General features: G+C 43.2%; 1 protein-coding gene, 1 long non-coding RNA gene and 1 pseudogene across 3 annotated transcripts in view; 1 reads left to right on the top strand and 2 right to left on the bottom strand.

Moving 5' to 3' along the window:
• Positions 1-468, bottom strand: part of LOC307210086 (thiol S-methyltransferase TMT1A-like) — a 40,213-nt gene extending 39,745 nt beyond the window's left edge. Inside the window, exon 1 of the mRNA XM_079965695.1 lies at positions 167-468. The gene's annotated coding sequence lies outside the window, so the exon portion shown is untranslated. The remainder of the gene's footprint in view (positions 1-166) is intronic.
• Positions 469-5,267: 4,799 nt separating this feature from the next.
• On the top strand, positions 5,268-6,513 carry LOC307210199 (thiol S-methyltransferase TMT1A pseudogene; annotated as a pseudogene). Its single transcript has one exon. The product of its transcript is annotated as a thiol S-methyltransferase TMT1A pseudogene (transcript).
• An 8,827-nt stretch (positions 6,514-15,340) lies between these two features.
• LOC307210122 overlaps positions 15,341-18,177 on the bottom strand; it is a 369,260-nt gene continuing 366,423 nt past the window's right edge. The window contains exon 3 of the long non-coding RNA XR_013835838.1: positions 15,341-15,369. This is a non-coding gene — a long non-coding RNA (uncharacterized lncRNA). The remainder of the gene's footprint in view (positions 15,370-18,177) is intronic.

The following is an 18,177-nucleotide window of genomic DNA, read 5'->3' on the forward strand; positions in this document are numbered from 1 at the left end:
CCTTGGGCTTGTCACACTTCTCTGAAGTCTCTCAGCCTCACTCACCTTACAGAGTGTTTGTTGTGGGGGAGGAAGGGAAAGGAGATTGTTAGCCGCTTGGAGACTCCTTAAGGGGAGTGAAAGGTGGGATATCAAGTCCAAACTCTTCTTCTTCTGATATCCCAACCTCCATGGGGATCAGATGCTTCCAGGGAGAATAATAATGGTAGTTCATGCATGCTCACGTGTAAGTGAATGAGGCAAGCCCAAGCTATGTGTTATGGCAACATTCACATCTGCATGGGAGCAGCTGGATTGTGGAAAGTGAAGGTAGCTGGACAGTCTGTCAAGTGGAAATAAAAAATGGATTGGTAATAACATACATGTGTGTGCATCCAATTACAGATTGCACAAGAAGTTCACAGGCCATAGGTGACATAGTGATGGGCTGTGGTATAATTCTTATGATTCGGTTAGACACCCCAACCCAGAGACACCTGCAGGGAGATAATAATAATAATAATAATAATAATAATAATAATAATAATAATTTATTATTTATACCCCGCCCATCTGGCTGGGCCTCCCCAGCCACTCTGGGCGGCTTCCAAAAGAATATTAAAATACTATGATACATCAAACATTAAAAGCATCCCTGAACAGGGCTGCCTTCAGATGTCTTCTAAAAGTCTGGTAGTTGTTGTTCTCTTTGACATCTGGTGGGAGGGCATTCCACAAGGAGGGCGCCACTACCGAGAAGGCCCTCTGCCTGGTTCCCTGTAACTTGGCTTCTCGCAGTGAGGGAACCGCCAGAAGGCCCTTGGTGCTGGACCTCAGTGTCCGGGTAGAACGATGGGGGTGGAGACGCTCCTTCAGGTATACTGGACCGAGGCCGTTTAGGGCTTTAAAGGTCAGCACCAACACTTTGAATTGTGCTCGGAAACGTACTGGGAGCCAATGTAGGTCTTTCAAGACCGGTGTTATATGGTCTCGGTGGCCACTCCCTGTCACCAGTCTGGCTGCTGCGTTCTGGATTAGTTGTAGTTTCCGGGTCACCTTCAAAGGTAGCCCCACGTAGAGTGCATTGCAGTAATCCAAGCGGGAGATAACCAGAGCATGCACCACTCTGGCGAGGCAGTCCACAGGCAGATAGGGTCTCAGCCTGCGTACCAGATGGAGCTGGTACACAGCTGCCCTGGACACGGATTTAACCTGTGCCTCCATGGACAGCTGTGAGTCCAAAATGACTCCCAGGCTGCGCACCTGGTCCTTCAGGGGCACAGTTACCCCATTCAGGACCAGGGAGTCCTCCACACCTGCCCGCCTCCTGTCCCCCAGAAACAGTACTTCTGTCTTGTCAGGATTCAATCTCAATCTGTTAGCCGCCATCCATCCTCCAACCGCCTCCAGACACTCACACAGGACCTTCACCGCCTTCACTGGTTCTGATTTGAAAGAGAGGTAGAGCTGGGTATCATCCGCATACTGATGAACACCCAGCCCAAACCCCCTGATGATCTCTCCCAGCGGCTGCATGTAAATGTTGAAAAGCATGGGGGAGAGGACAGAACCCTGAGGCACCCCACAAGTGAGAGCCCAGGGGTCTGAACACTCATCCCCCACCACCACTTTCTGAACACGGCCCAGGAGGAAGGAGCGGAACCACTGTATGACAGTGCCCCCAGCTCCCAGCCCCTCAAGACGGTCCAGAAGGATGTTATGGTCGATGGTATCAAACGCCGCTGAGAGATCCAGCAGAACTACGAAACAGCTCTCACCTTTGTCCCTGGCCCGCCGGAGATCATCAACCAGTGCGACCAAGGCAGTTTCAGTCCCATGATGAGGCCTGAATCCCGACTGGAAGGGATCCAAATGGTCCGCTTCTTCCAGGCGTGCCTGGAGTTGTTCAGCAACCACTCGCTCAATCACCTTGCCCAAGAATGGAAGATTTGAGACTGGGCGATAGCTGGCCATCGTGGCCGCATCTAAAGATGGTTTTTTAAGAAGTGGTTTGATAACCGCCTCTTTCAGCGGGTCTGGGAAGGCTCCCTCACGGAGGGAAGCATTCACCACCCCACGAAGCCCATCGCCCAGTCCTTCCTGGCTAGCTTTTATAAGCCAGGATGGGCAAGGATCAAGGAGACAGGTGGTTGGTTTCACTCGTCCAAGCAGCCTGTCCACATCCTCGGAGGTAACAGATTGGAATTGATCCCATGCAATTTGACTAGACAGGACTCTAGCACTCTCCCGCCCCGGCCCTGCTCCCACGGTGGCGTCTACCTCTTCCCGAATCAGAGCGACTTTATCTGCAAAAAACTTTGCAAAATCATTGCAGGAGATCATGTGGCCCGTACTGGGCCCCGATGTAGCAGGTGGTTCCGCTAAATTGCGGACCACCTGAAAAAGTCTCCTGCTGCTGTTTTCTGCAGATGCAATAGAGGCGGTGAAGAAAGTCTTCTTCGCCGTCGCTACTGCCACTTGGTAGGCTCGACATTGAGCTCTAACCTGTGTCCGGTCAGCTTCAGAATGAGTTATCCGCCACCGGCGCTCTAGCCGTCTCAACGATTGTTTCATTGCCCTCAGATCCGTGGAAAACCACGGGGCTCTCCGGGCTCCATGCAATCGGAGAGGGCGCTTCGGAGCCAAACAGTCAATAGCCCTGGTTAACTCCACATTCCAGCGGGCCACCAGGGAATCAGCTGAAAGGCCATCAACATGGGATAAAGCATCCCCTACCACTCTCTGGAAACCATTTGGATCCATTAAGTGGCGGGGGCGGACCATCCGGATCGGTCCCACTTCCCTGCAGAGGGGAAGGGTCGCGGAGAAGTCCAGTTGCACCAGGAAGTGATCTGACCATGGCACTTCTTTTGTTTCACTTTTAGTTAGTGTCAGGTCACCAACATCCGTAGAGGTAAACACCAGGTCCAAGGCATGTCCGCGGCTATGGGTTGGGCCAAACTTATTCAGGGACAGCCCCATGGAGGCCATGCTTTCCATGAAGTCCCGAGCGGCCCCTTGTAAGGTCGTGTCGGCATGGATATTAAAATCCCCTAGGACAACCAAACTAGGTGTCTCCAGGAGAACATCCGCCACGACCTGAAGCAGCTCGGGCAGGGAATCCTTGGTGCAGCGGGGAGGTCGGTACACCAAAAGGAATCCTGTACTGCCCCTATTGCCCAACTTCCAGAACATGCACTCAGAAAACTGGGTCTTCCCAATAGGACACCTGGTGCAAACTAATGACTTCCTAAAAATCACTGCAACCCCCCCTCCCCGCCCACAAGGCCTGGGTTGCTGTGCGTAAGAGAAACCTGGTGGGCAAGCAGCGGCAAGGACAGGCCCATCTGCTTCCTCCAACCAGGTCTCTGTCACACATGCCAGGTCAAATCCTCCATCCACAATCAGGTCGTGGATGGCAGTGGTTTTATTCATCATTGACCTGGCATTACACAGCAACACCTTCAGGTCATGTAGGTTTCCCCTGTTGATTCCAGTATCCATCTGGTCAAGGCCAGACCTGGAGGCAGGGATAGTCTTCAAACAACGACTAAACCTGCCTCCTCGGTAATGACATGGTCTGGTCTTAGCGTAACTCCGCCTCCTGCCCATGATCACCGAGATCGGATGTCCCAGTGCTTCCCCCCCTGTGGAACTTGTCCCAGCCATCGTGTTGGCTGGGGCCCCACTCCCAGGCAGCCCTGATCCCGCCCCTTAAAAACAAAACACAAACTATACAGAACCAATAAAACAACAACAAAAAGAAACAAGTCTCTGTTACACATGCCAGGTCAAATCCCCCATCCATGATCAGGTCATGGATGGCAGTGGTCTTATGAATCATTGACCTGGCATTGCACAGCAGCACGTTCAGGTCATATGGGTATCCCTTGCTGATTCTAGTATCCATCTGGTCAGGACCAGACCTGGAGGCAGGGATAGTCCTCAGACAACGACTAAACCTGCCTCCTCTGTAATGACATGGTCTGGTCTTAGCGTAACTCCTCCTCCTACCCGAGATCACTGAGATCGGTTGTCCCAACGCATCCCCCCCTGTGGAACATGCCGCAGCCATTTTGTTGGCTGGGACCCACTCCCCGGCAGCCCTGACCCCTCCCCTTAAGAACAAAATAAGACCTTAAAACAATGAAAACAAAAAAAAAAGAAACCCCAAAAACAAAAAACAATACAAATAAAAAACTGTAAAAATTACAAATCCATCAAAATCAAACAAATTCCCAACTAAACATCCATCCCACCCCCACCCCATCCCTGCATATACAGTAATAATAATGACAATAATAATAATAATAAAGAAATAAAAAGGAAAAGGAAAATTTTAAAACATTTTAAAAAGAACTCTGCACCCCTCCGGATCCCCCTGGGCCGCAGCAGCAGTGACAGCAATCGTCCTTGTGAGGCCTGTCAGGCCCCGCCCTAGGCCAGATGGTGAGTGGCAGGAAGGAGCAGGGCCCTCAGACACCCACACAGGAGAGTCCTCCTGTTCAGTAATTTATTTCCAAGCTACTTTACAGCATAACCTATGATATGCGGCTTATTAGGTTGCCATTTTAAAGGGACATGTATGTGTTGCAGCTTCAGCTCTGAGAAGCCAGCTTTTTCCAGGTCGTTCCAGGTTTCTCTGGCCAAGTGGCACCCGTCAGACAGACGTATCCAAGTTGGATCAGAGATCTGCTGCCAGAAGAGAGTCCAGCTGGAAGGAGCACCTGCAACATGTTCTAGGAAGTAGAAAGCGCCACCCGTCTGCTTTGGAGCGGGGGCCTGGTAGGAATTTTGTCCATCTGGCTGATTGGCTGGGGCCATTTGGTTTTTGCCTACTGCGTAGCAAATCGTCACAACTTGTAAGGTTCGCGGTTAGGCATTGGTTTATGGTTTGGTTGGTTGAGGGGCATGGATTGGCTGTGCCTGCCCCTCTAACGCTGCTGCTGCAAGGGATTCCCTTAAAGGAATTGGGAGCTAACTATTGCTTGTCCACTCTGTCAAGGGGGCTCGGGCCATAGCAATGAGCTCCTGGTTGCATTTGGGGTGAGGGCAGGTTCCCTGCTCTGCGTAACCCCCAAGTGTATTCCCCTCTTCTGACTTTCGCATCGTGCGGAATGTCAGTCTGTCCCCCATGGTGGGAGCAGATAGTCGCAACCAATGCCTACGCAACCACTCACAAATTTGGATTTTAATAAAGTTGTGGCCAAAATTATGCCAAAAATCTTAAACAAAAATTTCTGTGTGATGTGTGAGTTATTGGGGTGGACCTGGGGACCTCGACACGCAACAACAAGCCCCACCCTCAAGACTCTGCGACTGACTTTCTCTTCTCCTCTGACTTTGCTGTTTTCTGCCCTCCTGCTAACATGGAAGCAACATGCCTAGTTGTCCTACTCAGGTTATGCGTCCAGATATTAGCCTTCCCTGTTTACTTACTGTGGTATCTGGGTATCTGGGAACCCCTTTGCAAGAAGTTATTCCCCTACTTCTTGTCTGTGGCATCTGCCTGTTATAACAAGTACATGTCTGGCAAGAAAAAGGAAATGTTCAGCAACCTGAAGGACTTTGCCAGTCCTACGGGGGTCCTCACACTGTTGGAGATTGGTGCGGGAACTGGCTCCAACTTTCAGTTCTACCCCGCGGGATGCAAAATCATATGCACTGATCCGAACCCCAACTTCCAGAAGTTTTATAACAAGAGCCTGGCTGAAAATCCACACGTGCAGGTGGAACGCTGTTTGGTGGCTCCAGCTGAGGACCTGCACCAGGTACCAGCTGCATCAGTGGATGTGGTGGTTTCAACGACGGTGCTATGCTCTGTGAAGAGCCCCGAGCAAGTTATGAAAGAAGTCCTGCGGGTGCTGAGACCGGTAAGTAGCTCACGCCATGGCAAGAACAAGGACAATTCAGTAACTGCAGGGGCATGTGTATTCTCGGGTGTTAGTCAATTCTATATCCGTTGGGCAATCACAAATGCAGGTAGATGGATTCGGATCCCTTGTTCTTTCTGCGTAAACCAATTTGCTTCTGAGCTATTTACATTCTCATAAGTTGCAAACATTGGAATCACTCGCTTGCTTTTCTCCCTAACTACCGTTAGGGAGAAACAATCCCACACTCTGTGTTATTGAGGGTACTTTAGACAAATCTAGACATGCCTCTTATTATTTTGTCTGTTGTTGTTGCGCACTTGTGAAAGACCAAAGCAAATCTTTAAACATGCTTGTCTCTGATGTTGAAACTGATAAGAGGGTTGGGCAGGAAGGCCCAGTATACCTGAAGCAGCCTCTCCACTCCTGTTGTTCAGCCCGGACACTGAGATCCAGCTCCGAGGGCCTTCTGGCAGTTCCCTCACTTTGAGCAGTGAAGGGAACCAGACAGAGGGCCTTCTTGGTAGTGGCGCTCACCCTGTGGAATGCCCTGCCAAGGAAATAAACTTTTAGAAGACATCTGAAGGCAGCCCTGTTTAGGGATGTTTTTAATGTTTGATCATTTATCGTGTTTTTAATATTTTGTTGGGAGCCATCCAGAGTGGCTGGGGAAACCTGTATGTATGTATGAATTATTATTATTATTATTATTATTATTATTATTATTATTATTATGAAAAATATTGCATAGGAACCTGGAATGTTAGAACCATGAACCTGGGTAAGTTGGATGTGGTCAAAAATGAGATGGCAAGAATAAATATTGACATCCTGGGCATCAGTGAACTAAAATGGACGGGAATGGGCGAATTCAGTTCGGATGACCATCATATCTACTACTGTGGGCAAGAAACCCGTAAAAGAAATGGAGTGGCCCTCATAGTCAACAAAAGAGTGGCGAAAGCTGTACTGGGATGCAATCCCAAAAATGATAGAATGATCTCGATACGAATCCAAGGCAGACCTTTTAACATCACAGTAATCCAAGTTTATGCACCAACTACTGGTGCTGAAGAAACTGAAATTGACAAATTCTATGAAGACTTACAAGACCTTATAGAAGTGACACCAAAGAAGGATGTTCTTCTCATTATAGGGGATTGGAATGCTAAAGTAGGGAATCAAGAGATAAAAGGAACAACTGGCAAGTTTGGCCTTGGAGATCAAAATGAAGCAGGGCAAAGGCTAATAGAGTTCTGTCAAGAGAACAAGCTGGTCATCACAAACACGCTTTTCCAAGAACACAAGAGACGACTCTACACGTGGACATCACCAGAGGGGCAGCATCGTAATCAGATTGATTATATTCTCTGCAGCCAAAGATGGAGAAGCTCTATACAGTCAGCAAAAACAAGACCTGGAGCTGACTGTGGCTCAGATCATCAGCTTCTTATAGCAAAATTCCAGCTTAAACTGAAGAAAGTAGGAAAAACCACTGGGCCAGTAAGATACAATCTGAATCAAATCCCTTATGAATACACAGTGGAAGTGAGGAACAGGTTTAAGGATTTAGATTTGCTGGACAGAGTGCCTGAAGAACTATGGGTGGAGGCTCGCAACATTATACAGGAGACAGCAACGAAAACCATCCCAATGAAAAGGAAATGCAAGAAAGCAAAGTGGCTGTCCAACGAGGCCTTACAAATAGCAGGGGAGAGAAGGCAAGCAAAATGCGAGGGAGATAGTGAAAGATACAGGAAATTGCCAAATTGATATTTAAAGATGAACAAGGAAGATACCTGGCAATTGAAATACAAATCCAAGGAGAAAAGATTTTGATTGTTGGAGTATATGCCCCAAATGAGGGGAAGGCAGAATTTTTTAAGAAGTTGCATGAGACACTAGTTGACTTTATAGACTATAAAATCGTAATGATGGGAGATATGAATGGAGTTGTCTCAACAAACATGGATAAAGCACAGAGACAAGTGATCTCAAAAGAAGGGAGACTACCAAAGATCTTTTTTGAAATGACTGAAACTATGGACTTGATTGATATTTGGAGAACAAGGAATCCTCTAGAGAGAGAGGGAACTTTCTTTTCTGAGGCAAAAATGACATGGACAAGAATAGACCAAATTTGGATTTTTAGCAGTCTGGCGTCAAGAACAAAAAAAGTAGAAATATGCCCAAAAACTTGCTCTGACCATAATGCTGTGAAGATGGAGATGAAATTAACAACAACTGGATCCTTTAGATGGAGAATGAATGACACCCTATTTAGAGATGAAGAGATTTACAAGAAGGCCCTTAAAACATTAAAAGACTATTTTGAGATTAACAGGAAAACAGATGTGGAGAAAAGAACAATTTGGGACGCAAGCAAAGCCGTGATGCGAGGTTTCCTAATTCAACAGAATTCTATAAAGAGGAAGAAACAAAACGAGAGGAAAGAAAAAATCCTAGAAAAAATAAAAGAAGGAGAGAAGAAATTGAGGTCCAAACCAAAGTCCCATGAGATTTTGAGAGAAATAAAGTTTTATCAGATGCAGTACATGGAGCTCATGAACCAACAAATAGAATGGAAGATAAAGCAAATGAGACAAAGAACTTTCGAATCAGCGGATAAATGTGGGAAACTTCTGTCATGGCAATTGAAAAAAAGGCAGAAAATGAACACCGTGACAAGTCTAGAAATGGATGGAAAAATTATCCACAAACCTAATGAAATAAACAATTGCTTTCAAAGTTTCTTTAAGAAATTGTATGCACAAGGGCCAATTAATGAACAAGAAATAGAAGAATTCATCAGAAAATATGGTTTACCAAAAATTCCAGAACAAAGTAAAAGGATCTTAAATGAGGAAATAACAGAACAAGAAATAGAGGGTACCATCCAAAATATGAAATTGGGAAAATCACCAGGACCAGACGGCCTGACGGCTAAATACTACAAAATGCTGAAAGAATGGTTGATACAACCATTGAAGGAAGTTTGCAATGAAATTCTGAAGGGGAAAAAGGCACCTGAATCGTGGAAAGAGGCTTTCATCTCACTTATACCGAAAACAGAAACTGAGAAGAACCAGGTCAGAAACTACCGCCCTATATCTTTACTTAATGTGGATTACAAAATTTTTGCAGACATTTTGGCAAAAAGATTGAAAAGAGTGTTGATAGAGGAGATTCATAAGGACCAAACAGGCTTTCTCCCAGGGAGACATATGTCAGACAATGTGAGGAACATTATAGACATTTTGGAGTTGCTAGATGTTGACATTAACAGGAAAGCAGTTCTGATTTTTGTGGATGCGGAGAAAGCCTTTGACAATATCTGTTGGACTTTTATGAAAAAGAATCTCCAAGGGATGGGGGTAGGTCAAGGTTTTGAAAACGGTATAGGTGCAATATACTCCAAACAAAAGGCCAAGTTAATTGTAAACAATGTGGTAACAGAAGAAATACCCATAGAAAAAGGCACACGGCAGGGATGCCCAATATCCCCTTTGCTTTTTATATCAGTCCTGGAGGTTTTGTTAAACATGATTAGAAAGGACCAGTTGGTTAAAGGAGTTCAGGTCGGAGTTAGACATTACAAATTAAGAGCATTCGCAGATGATCTAGTATTGACCTTGCAACAGCCAGACACTAGTACTAAAAGAGTATTAGAATTAATTGAAATATTTGGTCGAGTAGCAGGTTTCAAATTGAACAAACAAAAAATGAAAGTGCTGGAAAAAAATTTAACAATGGAAGAAAGAGAGAGTTTTCAGAATGAAACAGGCTTGGAAATAACAAAAAGGGTAAAATACCTGGGGTTAAACTTAACATCCAAGAATGTGAACCTATTTAAGGATAATTATGAAAAAAGTTGGTCAGAGGTAAAGAAGGATCTGGAAATATGGTCAAGGTTGAAACTTTCCTTGTTAGGCTGAATTGCTACTATTAAGATGAATGTATTGCCTAGAATGCTGTTTTTATTCCAGACGTTGCAGATTTTGGACAAGATGGATTGTTTCAAGAAGTAGCAGAAAGACATATCAAAATTTGTCTGGCAGGGCAAAAAGCCCAGAATTAAATTTAAGATTTTAACTGATGCAAAGGATAGAGGGGGGTTTGCCCTGCCGGACTTAAGACTTTATTATGAATCGGCAGCTTTCTGCTGGTTGAAACACTGGCTACTTCTTGAGAACACTGACATTTTGGACCTGGAAGGGTACGACAATAGCTTTGGTTGGCATGCATACTTATGGTACGACAAGGTAAAGGTGTATAAAAGTTTTAAAAATCATATTGTAAGGAAAGCATTGTATAATGTTTGGATTAGATATAAAGATCTGCTGGAAAGTAAAACCCCTAGGTGGGTGTCACCAATGGAAGCTAGGGAAGTAAAAAAGCTTAATATGGACTCTAAATGGCCAAAATACCATGAGATTCTAGAATATGATGGTGAAAGGGTGAAACTTCAGAGTTATGAGAAACTAAAGCCTAAGGTCCGAGATTGGTTGCATTATCATCAGATAAATGAGACATTTAAACACGACAGGAAAATAGGATTTCAGAAAGAGAGGTCAAAACTAGAGACAGAATTGTTGGAACCCAATACTAAGAACTTATCAAAAATGTATAACTTGCTGTTGAAATGGAATACTCAGGATGAAACGGTGAAATCAGTAATGATTAAATGGGCACAAGATATTGGTCATGATATTATGTTTGCTGACTGGGAACAGTTATGGACCACCGGTATCAAATTTACTGCATGTAATGCTTTAAAAGAAAATATTATGAAAATGATCTATCGGTGGTACATGACCCCAGTCAAGCTTGCAAAAATTTACCATTTGCCTAATAATAAGTGCTGGAAATGTAATGAGACTGAAGGCACCTTCTATCACCTTTGGTGGACCTGCCCAAAGGTTAAAGCTTTCTGGGAAATGATCTATAATGAAATTAAGAAGGCCCTTAAGTGGACTTTTCCTAAGAAACCAGAGGCTTTTCTCTTGGGCATGGTTGGCCAATTGGTGCCAAAGAAGGATAGGATTTTCTTTATGTACGCCACTACAGCAGCAAGAATTCTACTGGCAAAGTATTGGAAGATGCAAGAACTACCTACTCTGGAAGAATGGCAAACAAAGGTGATCGACTTTATGGGACTGGCCGAGATGACGGGCAGAATCCGTGACCAGGGGAAAGAGACAGTGGAAGAGGACTGGAAGAAATTTAAAATATATCTTAAAAACAATTGTAAAATTGAGGAATGTTAAGATGTCAGGGGGTAAGAGGTAAAGAATTGCAGCAGTAATCAAAAAAAATATTAAAGGAAACTTTACGAAAGGGAATTAAGACAATGGACCTAAGGGTTGCTAAAGAACCATTAAACAAGGATGCAGGGATGGGGAGGCATGGGGAAGTCAAAAGAAAGAAGGGTATGAAATTATGATTTTGAAGCTATATTGTTCTATACTGTTTTTATTATCTGTCTGAAAAATGAATAAAAATTATTATAAAAAATAAATAAAAAAAAAGAAAGATACAGGAAATTGAATGCAGATTTCCAAAAAATAGCAAGGAGAGACAAGAAGGCCTTCTTAAACGAGCAATGCAAAGAAATAGAGGAAAACAACAGAATGGGAAGAACCAGAGATCTGTTCAAGAAAATTGGAGATATGAAAGGAACATTTCGTACAAAGATTACCATAATAAAGGACACAAGTGGTAAGGACCTAACAGAAGCAGAAGACATCAAGAAGAGGTGGCAAGAATACACAGAGGAATTATACCAGAAAGATATGGATGGCTCGTACACCCCAGGTAGTGTGGTTGCTGACCTTCAGCCAGACATCCTGGAGAGTGAAGTCAAATGGGCCTTAGAAAGCACTGCAAATAACAAGGCCAGTGGAAGTGATGATATTCCAGCTGAACTATTTAAAATTTTAAAAGATGATGCTCTTAAGGTGCTACACTCAATATGCCAGCAAATTTGGAAAACTCAGCAGTGGCCAGAGGATTGGAGAAGATCAGTCTACATCCCAATCCCAAAGAAGGGCAGTGCCAAAGAATGCTCCAACTACCGCACAATTGCACTCATTTCACACGCTAGCAAGGTTATGCTTAAAATTCTACAAGGCAGGCTTAAGCAGTATGTGCACTGAGAACTCCCAGAAGTGCAAGCTGGATTTCGAAGGGGCAGAGGAACCAGAGACCAAATTGCAAACATGCGCTGGATTATGGAGAAAGCTAGAGTTCCAGAAAGACATCTACGGTACTTCTGCTTCATTGACTATGCAAAAGCCTTTGACTGTGTCGACCACAGCAAACTATGGCAAGTTCTTAAAGAAATGGGAGTGCCTGATCACCTCATCTGTCTCCTGAGAAATCTCTATGTGGGACAAGAAGCTACAGTTAGAACTGGATATGGAACAACTGATTGGTTCAAAATTGGGAAAGGAGTACGGCAAGGCTGCATATTGTCTCCCTGCTTATTTAACTTATATGCAGAATTCATCATGCGAAAGGCTGGGCTGGATGAATCCCAAGCCGGAATTAAGATTGCCGGAAGAAATATCAACAACCTCAGATATGCAGATGACACAACCTTGATGGCAGAAAGTGAGGAGGAATTAAAGAACCTTTTAATGAGGGTGAAAGAGGAGAGTGCAAAATATGGTCTGAAGCTCAACATAAAAAAACCGAAGATCATGGCCACTGGTCCCATCACCTCCTGGCAAATAGAAGGGGAAGAAATGGAGGCAGTGAGAGATTTTACTTTCTTGGGCTCCATGATCACTGCAGATGGTGACAGCAGTCACGAAATTAAAAGACGCTTGCTCCTTGGGAGAAAGGCGATGGCAAACCTAGACAGCGTCTTAAAAAGCAGAGACATCACCTTACCAACAAAGGTCCGTATAGTTAAAGCCATGGTTTTCCCAGTAGTGATGTATGGAAGTGAGAGCTGGACCATCAAGAAGGCTGATCGCCGAAGAATTGATGCTTTTGAATTATGGTGCTGGAGGAGACTCTTGAGAGTCCCATGGACTGCAAGAAGATCAAACGTATCCATTCTTAAGGAAATCAGCCCTGAGTGCTCACTGGAAGGACAGATCGTGAAGCTGAGGCTCCAATACTTTGGCCACCTCATGAGAAGAGAAGACTCCCTGGAAAAGACCCTGATGTTGGGAAAGATGGAGGGCACAAGGAGAAGGGGACGACAGAGGACGAGATGGCTGGACAGTGTTCTCGAAGCTACAAACATGAGTCTGACCAAACTGCGGGAGGCAGTGGAAGACTGGAGTGCCTGGCGTGCTCTGGTCCATGGGGTCACGAAGAGTCGGACACGACTAAACGACTAAACAACAACAACAACAACAACAACAACATTATTATTATTCCTCCTCCTCACATTTCAGCCTCTCTGCATTTGTTTTGTGCCTATCCCCACCTGCCTTTAAAAAAAAAAGAAAAATAGAATGATTCATGTTTGGGAATGGCTTTTTAAACGCATTACAGCCTATCTTTCCTTTTGAAGTATAGTGAGTACAATGTATTTGTTTCACCCACTGAGATTTCCTTGACATCTTCCATCTCTGCTTACCAATGAAACTGGAAAAGTCGGGGGCAAACTCAAAATCACCCTTGGCTAAGCTGTTAACTGACTCTAGTGACAGTTGTCATACCCTCCAACATTTATTTGATGAAAATAGGGACATCCTATTAAACAACAACAGCAGCAATTGTATTATTGGTTGCCCCAACCACTCTGGGCTGCTTTCAACATACATAAAAACATAATAAAACATAAAACATTTTTTAAATCCCTATACAGGGCTGCCTTCAGTTGTCTTCTAAAGGTTGTATAGTTACTTATCTCCTTGGCTTGGGAGTCACATAACTCCATATCCTCCAACATTTCTCTGATGAAAATAGGGACTGAGGAAAAGCAGGACATTCCAGGATCAAATCAGAAACCATGACGTAAATCTAGGACTCAGCATAGGGACATGATCCAGACCAAACAGTTATTATCTTTCTCCCTGCAACACCACCAATTTGAACAGCTGCCACAAAAAATAAAATAAGTTAGCATTAAGTGCAGAGTAGACCTATTAAAATGAATGAACCTCTCTTAGGCACCGGGATTACCGTAATTTCAATAGGTCTACTTAGTTAAACACCTGCCAGGGTACTAGGGTGGATGAAGTTATTTAAACCTCTCCTTCAAGCCCAGTGGCCTGATGAGGATGTAAATTGCCCTCTCCTCGGTCATCAATTAATTTATTTGATGAACCAGGAAAAGGGATAGCTCCCCTTTTCAACTCTTACATCTGTATAGATCCATACTGAGTTTTGGACCTTCTCAGCATTGGCATCAAAGGGTTTGCTAAGTATAACTGCAACCTTGGCCTCAAAAGGTTAGTTAGTTATCCCAGTTCACAATCCTAAAAGCACCCAACATACCGGTAAATAAACTTCAGAATTTTGAACAGTTTACATACCAGTTCACAGTGTACCGGTACTTGAATTTACAGTTTTCACAATCAATTATTTGAGAAACGAGCCCTTAAACTCAACCTGTTAATCATTAACATGACCAAGGACTGAACTGGGGTCAAGTTTGACAATGATAACAAATTTTTCACATTGGTTAATGCAAAAAGGGGTTGTGAAAATCTCCAAAAGGATTTCTCCAAACCATAGAACCAACTCCTAGGAGCCGAGGTCCCACTGACCCCACAAATAAAATATTTGAGGGGGCCGGGAATCCCCATAGGTGATGGGCAATACGATTAAAATGGAGTGTGTCTGTGTTCTACTTCTTGTGGTTGATTATATGGGGAGGGGCATACCTGGCCTCCCCCAATATTTTATTCAAGTTGGCACTCCTGCTCCTAACTGAGCAAATGGGCATTAAAATGGCCAATGAAGTTCAAAGTAATCAAGTGTAGAGTGATTTGGGGGTGATAGATAAAAATAAAATCACATATAACCTCAGGAATCTGAATTGGTGGTAAGTGACCACGGATGAGACTTTGCAGCCATAGCAGATAGCTTGGTGAAGAGGTTGACCCAGCTTGTAGTAGCTGTGAGAAAAGGCAAATATGGAGATGTGTAATGTTATGCTCGGAATGGAGAAAGCAGACAGAGAAATCATAGAATTGTAGAATTAGAAGGGAGCCCGAGGATCATCTAGTCCAACCCCCTACAAGGAAGGAATATGCAGCTGTCCCGTACAGGGATCGAACAACCCTATTCTAGGGAGGGAGGGACGGGCAATCCAATGCATGGGCGAAAAGAGGAAGCCCTAGCCTTGTGCAAGGAGTTTTACTATTTCTGGCTGTCAGTCAATAAATGGCAACATTAACTTCTTCCCAACAACAAGGGAAGCCCCAATCGCATCAGTGGCCAACGCTCAATTAGCCCGCCCCCCAACTTTGGAGTGTCCTGGTGGCCCCCACCGCAACACGTGCTCTCCATGAAGGAGAACACGCTTTATCTGTTGCTTCCAGTCCTCAAAGATCTCAAAGGGTGGAAAGAAATATTGTTAATAAACTCCACACACACACAAACTCACCAATTACACGATTTGTGCATGCACTTGTAATCTTGCCCGTCAGAGGAACTTAAAAACTGTATTTGCTGTCTTTAAGAGGGAAATAATCTCATTTAGGGGGTATTCTTACACTTTATTGCAGCACTGTACTCCGCGGTCCTGTAGTAACCCAAAGTGAATGTTGGTTTAAATTTATTACAAGCTTTTCCTAAATATAAGGGGAAACCTTTTTCCCATGGCAGAACTCTTTCACACCAAAACTGCGCTGAAAAATGTTGGGGTGGAAGGATTTGAAACTACTCTTCAGTGATATATTTGCTTCCCTTGTGGGTTTGTTTTTTTGTCTCAAGCAGCTGCAGACTTGAGTAGCAGTCCTGCCCTGCAAATGCTTTACTTTTATTCGCTATGGCTGTTCTCTCTCTCTCTCTATATATATAAAATTAAATTTTCCAACATACATTTATAATATCCAATCTAAATTTTATCACATATTTTCTCTTTTTGACTTCCTTCAACCTCTCTGACAATCATCCATTATTCAAATTTTTAAATACGCATTTCCTAATTTTATATTGCATTTTATAAACCTTCACACCCTTAGTTTTCATCAATACAATAGTCCTCTATCATTTACAGAACTTCTTGAAATCCCACTAGCGTTATTTGCTCATCACCTACACATTTCAGATAGTCTGAAAATTTTCCCCAGTCTTCAATGAACTTTTGATCTCGTATATATCTGATCTTTCCTGTTAGTTTGTCTAGTTCAGCATAGTCCATTGGTTTCATTCTCCATTCTTCCAGCATCGGCAGTTGTTCCTGTTTCCATTTTTGGGCCAATAATATTCTAGCTGCTGTTACTGCATATTGGAAAAGTTTACAATCCATTCTATTTATTTCATTTCCTACTATTCCTAGAAGAAACGCCTCTGGTTTCTTATCAAACATATATTTCAACATCTTTTTCATCTCATTATATATCATTTCTCAGAAGCCCTTCACCTTCTTACAGTCCCACCACATATGGTAAAATGTTCCGTCTTTTTCTTTACATTTCCAACACTTATTACATGTTTTATACATTTTTTGCCAGTTTCACAGGTGTGATGTACCATCTATAAATCATTTTCATAACATTTTCCTTTAACGCAGTACATGCCGTAAATTTTATATTTTCATTCCACAGTTTTATCCAATCGTTAAACTGTATATTATAACCCAAATCTCTGGCCCAGTGTATCATAACCGATTTAACTTCCTCATCTTTTGTATACCATTCTAGCAAGATTTTATACATTTTGGACAAATTTTTATTTTCATTGTTTATTATTTCTATTTAAAATTTAGATTCTTTTCCCTCATAACCTCTTTCTTTTAAGTCCTTTTAAAACATTTCATTAACCTGATAATAATGCAAACAATCATACACATACTCTTTCACTTCTTCATAGGGTTTCATTTTCCATTTTCCTCCTTCCTTTATAATCAATTCTTTATATGTAATCCAGTTCCCCCACATATTAACTTTCTTAAGACTCATAACTTCTAACGGAGATAGCCAGTGGGGAGTTTTTGTTTCTAATAAACTTCTATATCTCTCCCATATTTCTATGAGAGATCTTCTAAAGATGTGGTTTTCGAAGCCTTTGTGAATCTTTCTTTTCTCAAACCATAGATATGTGTGCCAGCCAAATCTGTTATCAAAACCTTCTAAATCCAATAACTCAGTATTTTTTAACTTTATCCATTCTTTCAGCCAGCAGAGACATGAAGCTTCATAATATAATTTCAAGTCTGGCAGGGCGAAGCCTCCTCTTTCTTTCGCATCCGTTAATAACTTATACATAATTCTTGGCTTCTTACCCTGCCAGATATATCTTGAAATTGCTCTTTGCCACTCTTTAAATATCGCTGTCCCCTTAATTATTGGAATTGTCTGAAATAAGAACATCTTTGGCAGCTGCCGCTCTGGCTGTTCTTTTGTTTTCTCAGTGGCAGAAGAGACATGGACACCTGATGGTTTTTATTACCTACTTTAGGTTAATTATAAATTAACCTAAACAGCATAACGTCAGATTTTTTGTGATTTTTTCAAAAAAAGATTTTTCGCAGCTTACGGTGTCAAGGCCTGATTTCTTAGCCTAGGATAAAAACCCTTTGGTTTTCACCGCTAAACCTTTCAGAGTGGCATTTGCAACTGTTTGGCACCATTTATGAGTGAATTGCATAACGTCAGGATTTTAGTGAAATTCTGACCACGTGGGTTAAGGATTTTTTCAAAAAAAAAAACTCTGTTGGGGCCCAAAAAAATTAAAGGAAAAAAACTTGGATGTACATTTCCAAAATGTAAGATAAAAAAATAAAATAAAACCTACATACAGCAACAGCATTTTATGTTGTGTAGGCTCCTATGATGTAAGTAACGGGCCCCACCTGCTAGCCTGCCCCCTAAAATATCACTGGTTTGCTCAGTTCTATATATAGGGGCCTACAATCTGCTATTTATAATTATTAGTAGTTTGCATCATATACTGTATTTTTCGCCCTATAGGACGCACTTTTTCCCCTCCAAAAATGAAGGGGAAATGTGTGTGCGTCCTATGGGGCGAATGCAGGCTTTTGCTGAAGCCTGGAGAGCGAGAGACATCAGTGTGCACTGACCCCTCTCGCTCTCCAGGCTTCAGGAAGCTATCCGCAAGCCTTGTGAGCCCAGGGGAGTTCCTGGGGGCTCGCAAGGCTTGCGGGCAGCAGCCTTCAGCCCGAAGCACGGGGCGC

This window comes from Podarcis cretensis, assembly GCF_951804945.1.
Source record: "Podarcis cretensis genome assembly, chromosome: 2".
NCBI classification, from domain to species: domain Eukaryota; kingdom Metazoa; phylum Chordata; class Lepidosauria; order Squamata; family Lacertidae; genus Podarcis; species Podarcis cretensis.